Source organism: Urocampus carinirostris, chromosome 15 (assembly GCF_059441175.1).
Source record: "Urocampus carinirostris isolate Australia breed hairy pipefish chromosome 15, RoL_Ucar_1.0, whole genome shotgun sequence".
Lineage (NCBI taxonomy): Eukaryota > Metazoa > Chordata > Actinopteri > Syngnathiformes > Syngnathidae > Urocampus > Urocampus carinirostris.
Window position 1 is genome coordinate 11,034,297 of NC_142363.1, and position 8,129 is coordinate 11,042,425.

Below are 8,129 nucleotides of genomic sequence, written 5' to 3' on the forward strand. Positions count from 1 at the left end.
TACAATAAGAAAAATTATGGTACATAAATACAACTATTTTTGTTTCAAAATAAGATGTTCATTTTTTGTGTTGGAAAATGCCATTTGTTGTTATTTTAATATTATTTTTTACTTTTTTGACTATTTTACCTCAATTCCTTCATCCAGTCCAGTTCAAATTTAGAAATCTTAAATTAGGAACAACAATATTGTAAAAGAAATAATGGGGAAAAATATGTATCACTGGAAAAACAGAGCACTCATTTTGTATTTATAATGCTCATGTTAATTCACACTTACTTTTGTCAAAACATGTTTTTTGCAACTAAATAAACATGAAAAACAATATATAATTAACACTTTATTCATCTATTCTCTTGTTGAATCATTTATTTTGTTAGTTTCTGATTTGGCCTCATGAATGTACACGGAATGAACAGCTAGTGATGGAAAGCAATTCAACTTTTGTAAGAGAACACAATAAGTTTTGAATTTTACATCACATTCTGGTAAGGGAGTACATATACAAATATGAACCTTTCAATAAACATTCTGCGTAAAGCGAAACATTTTCAGCATGTTTTCTTCATTTTGACTAAATTTATTCTGAAAATGATCAAAACAACTATAATTCTGAGTCTCATCCGAAAAGTATTTCATTATGGTGCTGGCAGTCGAATATTTTTGCCTCACTTTGTGACTGACTCAGCAGGTCTATCAGAACACTTATTTTTTTCATTATTTTTTTGTCATTCTAAGCACTCTCTCAGCTTTTTTCGGACGTCTGCCTGCGCTCGGCCATCCCTAAGGATGCTTGATTCCATCTTGTCTAGCTCATCATTCTACTACCTGCTTGGCCACTTCAAATGCTTTGCAGGCCTCTTCTCTTCAAACATCCCAAAATAGTGAGGGGAAACCCATGAAGGCTCCAAAGGGTTTCCCCTTATCAGGGCAAAAGTACTTTGTGGAGGCTATGCAGACATTAAAAAAATAATTGTTTGTGTTATCCAGGAGAATGGAAACAAAAACAAAAAAAAATTTCAAAAGAGACCACGCGAGCTCTCGGTGCAAGAGACAACAAGAAGATAACACTGTTATTTAGGTTTGAATAAGGTACTGCTAGTTATTGGCTCAGACAAAAAACACCATTTGTATTTCATTTTGGGCATATAGGAAAATTATAGCTTTCAGAGCAGAAGAAGAAGATCTCTACAACCCTTAGCAACAAGTATGGAATCACCAGTCTTGGGCAAGCTCTCACACATACATTTTATTCTGTAGAAGAAAATCAGATCACAAACATAAAACAATCGTAAAGTCATTCCAAAGTGCAACATATTGGCATTCAGAAACAATAAAAAAAACTAAGAAAAAACATTGCAATGGTCAGTAAATGTTACTTTTCTAGAGCAAGTGCAGGGATATAAATATGGAATCACTCCATTCTGAGGAAAAAATTTGGAATCATGAAAAACAGACAAAGAAATAACTCAAATAATCAAAACATTACTAGTATTTAGTTGCACCACCTTTGTCTTTTATGACAGCTTGCATGAGTTGCAAACAGTTGTAGAATAAATAAGACCAGCACAAAAATGACTTCTACCTTCTTTGTTTCAAATACCTCACTTTGGATGGAACAACCGTGTCCCCTTTGGGACGGATCATGTAGCTCAAGGCAATGTATTGATAGAATAATGTTCTCACCGTACATAATTATGTGGATCGGCGGGACATTGTCAAGTACAGAAAATTACGGAAATTTCTCACTTCTTTGGCTGTTTAACAAGTTTAGCAAATTCGAACACCGTCATCCGATCCTTGTGGTCTCAGATATCTGATACCACGCCCAAAGAGGCATGATCTGGTCAAGAGTAGCTGATCGATAGCTCGTCCTCTTTTTCTCCTGCCTGCCTGCCTGCCTGCCTTGTTCATCTCGCACGATGGCCTGGAGTTCAGCACGTGGGCCATGCGTTGCGACCATCCGGAGAACGGGACCAAATCTCTCAGCAACTCAAGTAAGGTGACGGCTATAGATTCAACCGTTTGCTGGTTCTTAGGAAGACACATTTTTTTCCGTACAATGGAATATCCCTAAATTGACTACTCTTTTTTGTGCTAGGAACTTCCAGACTTTCAGGTCAAAAACTCCCATAATCCCCCCACCCTTTTCCCTATTATTGATTCTCTGCGTTAACATGTGTGTTGTATTTCAAACGGCCTGGTTCATTAATTCAATTTTCTTGGGATTAGTAATTCATATCAGAACTCAAACAACCCAAAATAATAACATAATTTAATTATTTTTATCAGTGTAGGGAGTTCTATTATCCTTCAGAGAAAAAAACATTTTTTTTGACCACTTTACCACACAAATGACACCTGGCATTGTCCTTTTCTGTTGTTGAAAAACAAAGTCAACACCAAACTGAACTTATCGTTTTCCTCAGTCATATTTAGCTTCTGATAAGCATAGTGTAGAGTTGGTCCTCTACCCTGCATGGTAGGCAAGATGCAGCCCCTGGCCAGGTAGGGAGATGTGCTAAAACATGCCTGTCAGTCACACAAACAGGCATAAAGTCAGAGAGTGGCTGAGGGCACTGGGTGACAGGGAGAGAGAATGACTGCACTAGCTACTTATAGAAGCAGCGCATTAAGGAAATTGTTGGAGGGGCAAAGTGTCAATCCCAGGACAATAGAACTGATCCCGTCAAAATACTCGCTTATATTGATAATATCAATATTTGAATCAATTAGCCCAACCTTACCGAATTCAAAGTTGTGCTTCATATAGCACCGCATATTGCTATAGTATAGGATTTTTTTACAACACAGGTGAGAAGAACCTTGACCAGCTTAATGGATTTTAAATGGACAAAGAAAAGTAGGCGTCATATGAGCATTGCCGATCACATGATTGCAAAAAGCTACTGTTTAATTGTGCTAAGAAAATATGAGGCAATCTAAATTCTCTCCTTGTTCACTTAAATCAGAGTTTACGCATGTTGATAATAAGGCATTATTTTAGGTTTTGTCTCTTTCAATACAATTATACAATACAATTTCAAGCAAAATAATCATGTTTTCTATGAGGTAGCTACCGGTATGTAAAAAATAAATACATTTTATGTATCATTATGTATTGAACACACTTTCTTTAAAAAAGTACTTTGAATATTTTTTTTTCTTTTGTCTTAAATTTTAATTTGTGAAAGATATTTTTGTGAAGTTTATACATATTGTCACTTTTTGGATGCATTGAGGTAAACCATAATATCATTTTGCAGGGCTTCTACACAAAATGACCCATTATTTTTGGCAATGAGTTGGTGGAGGTTTTGCATAATGTATTATTCGGTTGTGTTTTGCACAAAATTTTCTTTTTTTACATAAAACGACATTTTGTTGTTCATTTGACAAAATAGTCCAGTAACTTTGGTCGAATTAACCCAAACAGTGTATCAGTGCTGCGATTGGCTGGCAACCAGTTCAGGGTGTCCCCTGCCCACTGCCCGGAGATGGTTGGGATGGGCTCCAGCCCCCCCACGACCCTAATAAGGATAAGCGGTAAAGCTGATGAGATGAGATGAGTGTATCAGTGCACTCTTGACCCCAGATTGGGTTATTTTAAACAACAGTGTCCTAACAGGGTTGCGATTTTCAATAGTTTCATTACAACTATTGGCTTTATTTTATTGCATTGTGCAAAAGATTTCCTGTTTGTAGAAAAAAAAAAACAGGAAGTTTGATCTAATTAACCCTAGTAGTGGATCAGTTCACTCTTGACCTCAGATTAGGTTATTTTAAACAACTGTATTGAGTGTCCTACAAAGTTGCAAATTTCAATATTTTTATCACAACCATTAGCTTTATTTTCTTGTATTTTGCAAATGATTTTCTATTTGTCCAAAACAACCTCGGACGTTTGATTCAATTGACCTGAATAGTGGATCCGTTACGTCTTGACCACAGATTGGGTTATTTTAAACAACAATAATTTGTGTCTAAGAGAGGTGCAATATTCAATTATTGTAATACAGCTATGGCAGCACGGCGGCTCAGTGGTCAGCGCGTGAGCGGCACAGCTCTAAGGTCATGAGATCAAACCTCGTGTTTGGAGTTTGCATGTTCTCCCCGTGCTTGCGTGGGTTCCCTCCGGGTGCTCCGGTTTCCTCCCACATTCCAAAAACATGCATGTTAGGTTAATTGCATGGACCAAATTGTCCCTAGGTGCGAATGAGCGAGTGAGTTGTCTGTCTCAGTGTGCCCTGCGACTGGCTGGCAACCAGTTCAGGGTGTCCCTTGCCCACTGCCTGAGGATGATTGGGATGGGCTCCAGCACCCCCCGCGATCCTACTGAGAATAAGCGGTGCAGATAATGGATGGATGGATGAATTTCGTGTTTAACAGAGTTGCAATTTTCAATAGTTGTATTTAACTATAAGCTTTGTTTTTCTTGCATTGTGGGGGCGGCAGTAGCTCAGGAGGTAGAGCGCTCGTCTTGGGATCAAGGGATCCCAGTTCGAATCCCGGCTCGTCCGTGTTACATGTCGAAGTGTCCTTGGGTAAGACACTGAACCCCTAATACCCCCAATAAGCAGGCTAGCGCCTTACATGGCTGCAAGGCCGCTATTGGGAAATGTGGAGTACATTGTAAAGCGCTTTGGGAAGTCATTGACTTGAAAACCGCTGTATAAATGCAGATCATTTCATTTTCATTTCATCGTGGTAAGGTTCTCCTGTTTATCCACAAAGACCCAGATCGTTTTATCTACTGTAATTAACCCGAGTAGTTTATCAGTTAACCCTTTACCACAGATTGGGTTATTCTAAACAACAGTAGTATTTAGTGTCAAATATTTGTTTTCCAACTATTCCCTTTATATTTTTGCAGTGTACAAATTATCTCCTGTTTTCCTCAAAACATGACTCAGTCTAACTATTCACCACGATAAAGAAATTCTTCGAAAAACACGATCATTTGATATTCATATATGAATCCATATCACCATCAAATATGACGGCTGTGCCCCTTGTGTATTTATAAACGGCTTCAGTGGTTATCTCGTTAGGTGAACAGTTATGACTGCTCTGTGGCCATTATGTTTACTGATTGGATTGTGATGAAAATATGAGCCGGCTGCTCATCAACAGACTGACATTTCGAGCACCACATGTTCTTCCATTGAAGAAGGTAAAAGAATCCTTTAAATGAAAAATGCAAACAATCAAATCTGGGATTGTGCATAACTGGGGCGCCTGATTGCAAAAACGTTTTTAGCAAGGCAGATGAAGTCCTCGTGGGAGCAGGTAGGTAAACTAAATATAATGTTCACATTTTCAAGCCGGCTTGAGTGACAGTGACGTGCAAATCAACTTAGAAAGAGATTGTTCTCCTTTATGTGTTTTAGATTTGCGATCAGTTCTTGAAAACTGGAAGACATTTAGAATATATATACTAAGAATAAAACGTGTGTGTTTTTAAGTTCTCAAGCTGAACATTTCAGTGCACTTTGCAGACTCGGCTGATTCTCTAATCTTGACATTTAGCCAAGTCAAGAACCTTGACATGAGCTCTGTTTGCACAAAACTGCCGCTAAGCTGGCCGCTAGCCATGTGCAGCACTTAGACCTCCGCCCTAGGTAATGCAGTCATCTAGGAACTGCACCATCAGCGTCTCTCGGGGTGTATTTTCGCTTAGTGTGGTGAGGTGAGACAAAGGTAGAAAAAAAAAATACTTTTTGAAAATTGTATGGCATTAACTGAAGGATTTATATAAAGACTTTTTATTCTTTCAAGTGTTTTGAATCAACATCTGGATTGTGTGACAAGATGGGTAAAACAAGTATTGGAGTGAGTAGTTTAAGATTTTTGTTACAATAAAACAAATACACAAATAAAGCTGAATATTCTACAGGACACGGCTTAAATTGTTTCACACGTGCACATTCAAAATGGCTGACAAATATTTACTGTATAAAAAGAGGTGGAACACAGTTATTGGAAAATTCCAAAGTCCAAAGCTTCGCATCAGTCTTTCGTCCAAAATGAATCCTGCAGGAGGTTTATTAAGCCTTAAGGCCTCCCTTCCAACAGTAAACCAGAACACCACTTAGAACGATAAAAACACCCTGAATAAGTAAATAAGTACTGTATTTTCCGCACTATAAGGCGCACCTAAAAGCCTTTTTTTTTTTCAAAAGCTGACCATGCGCCTTATAATACAGTGCGCCTTATATATGGATCAATATTAAGTTGCAAAATCTTGCAACTAGGGCGCTGACTAGATTTCCCCCCGAAGGCGAAGTAGTCCGCGGTGTATGCTTGGATTTATATACCGGCGTTTCATTTCCTAACCAATGTGTCAATCATCATTTGAATCAGTCACTATTGGCTAAAGTTATTCGGAGGTAAAGGGGGCGGATCCTTTTTATCATTTACAGGCTCGCATAGGCTAAAGGGGCGAAACAAAGCCTGCAATTGGCCGAAAAAGATGAATGTGAATCACACTTTGGGTTGCACTACGGCATAGACAAAACATTTTTTACTATTTTGTATTTGTAAATATTTTACTCTCCTGGATTACTACACTCACGGTTGTAAGAAGACCATGGTTACGCATCATTATTGAACGTGATGGCTGCAAGAGAACTTAGGTGAGCTATGCGGCTTTATATTTTCCCGGTATCATGTTTTAGAAGGATCTTGATGTTTCTGTGATGAGTCTATTTTTAAACTAAATTCAATTCAAAGTGTTTATTGTCATATGCACAGTAAAGAACCCCGTTTCCCTGCACAATAAAATTCTTACTTTGCTGTCCACACAGTTGCCAGCAAAAAATAAAATGGAAACTAAGAAATGTTTGGCATTTCTTGAATCCCAAGACTTTAACCTTCCGAATGATATTTGGAACCATGCATTTGAGTGATTGGTGACATCGTACAGACACTGTTTCCGTACATGTCTGAGACACGTATTTGCTTCTTTGCAAGCTTTCGGAATGCTAAGGGGGTAATAAGTTTGACTGAACTATCTGACTGTTTTGTCGACGTTCCCATTGTAGCGCCTTATAATCCGGTGGGCCTTATGTATGGAAAATATAGGACCAAAAACAATTTTTTGGGGGTGCGCCCTATAACTCGGTGCGCCTTATAGTGCAGAAAATACGGTACATTTAAATATATAAATATTCTTAAGGTGCATTCATGTATATGATTAACTTGATTAAAATATTGATGGGATGATTTAAAAGGAAAAGAGGATTAGGGTGGAGCTTATACGACCAATAATTTTTTTTTTCATGTATTCTTTTAACTTACCCCACAAAAATGTTCCACTTCCACCAAAACATACACAGTAGAAGTTTCAGTCATGTAAGTTGATATTTACAGGTAGCTCAACCACTCTATAAATTTGGATTGGCGCCCATTAAGCCGGTTACACACACGAAATAATGATGGCTTAGGTACATAATACAAACAAAAAGAAAAAATCATTCCTTTTTTACAGTTTCTTTACGTCTGTCACGAAAGGTTTTGCAGTGTTTTTCAGCAATTTGCAGCAGATTCTGCGGATCAGTTTCATCTTTTGTGATATGACCACAGTGTTCCTGAATCAGCAACACTTTGTTCTGCAAGATCATTCATTGCCTGAACAGTTTCCAAAGCTTGTTTGAAGTCATCCCGTGATTCCCATTCCTGTGGTTCAACATCAAGATAGCCAACAGGAAGGTCCATGATTTTGAAGAAAGTGCTAGATCTAGAGGACACAAAGTCTTTTATACATTTGCTAGTAACAGTGTCTAAATCGAACAGATTTCCTCTTTTGAAAATCCTGTTCAGCAGTTTCATCTATGTTGTCCTTATTTTTCATTGCAACCACTATGAGTTGTTTCGTTGATGCACTGACTTGATTGTTAAACAAAGCTAGTGTAACCGTTTCCGGTGTTACATACCCTAGGTGATTGGAACATTTCTGGAGGGTAGCCTTGGATATTGCGGCATTTATGTATAAATATTTCACCAAAGACTTTAAAAGCTGCAAATAAGTGCGCTGGGCACTTGCAGCAAGAGGTGCCATGATCCAGGCTTTCACGTAGATCCTTACTGTGAAGACACACACACCAAGGAGTGCTTGTTCTTCCCTTCTC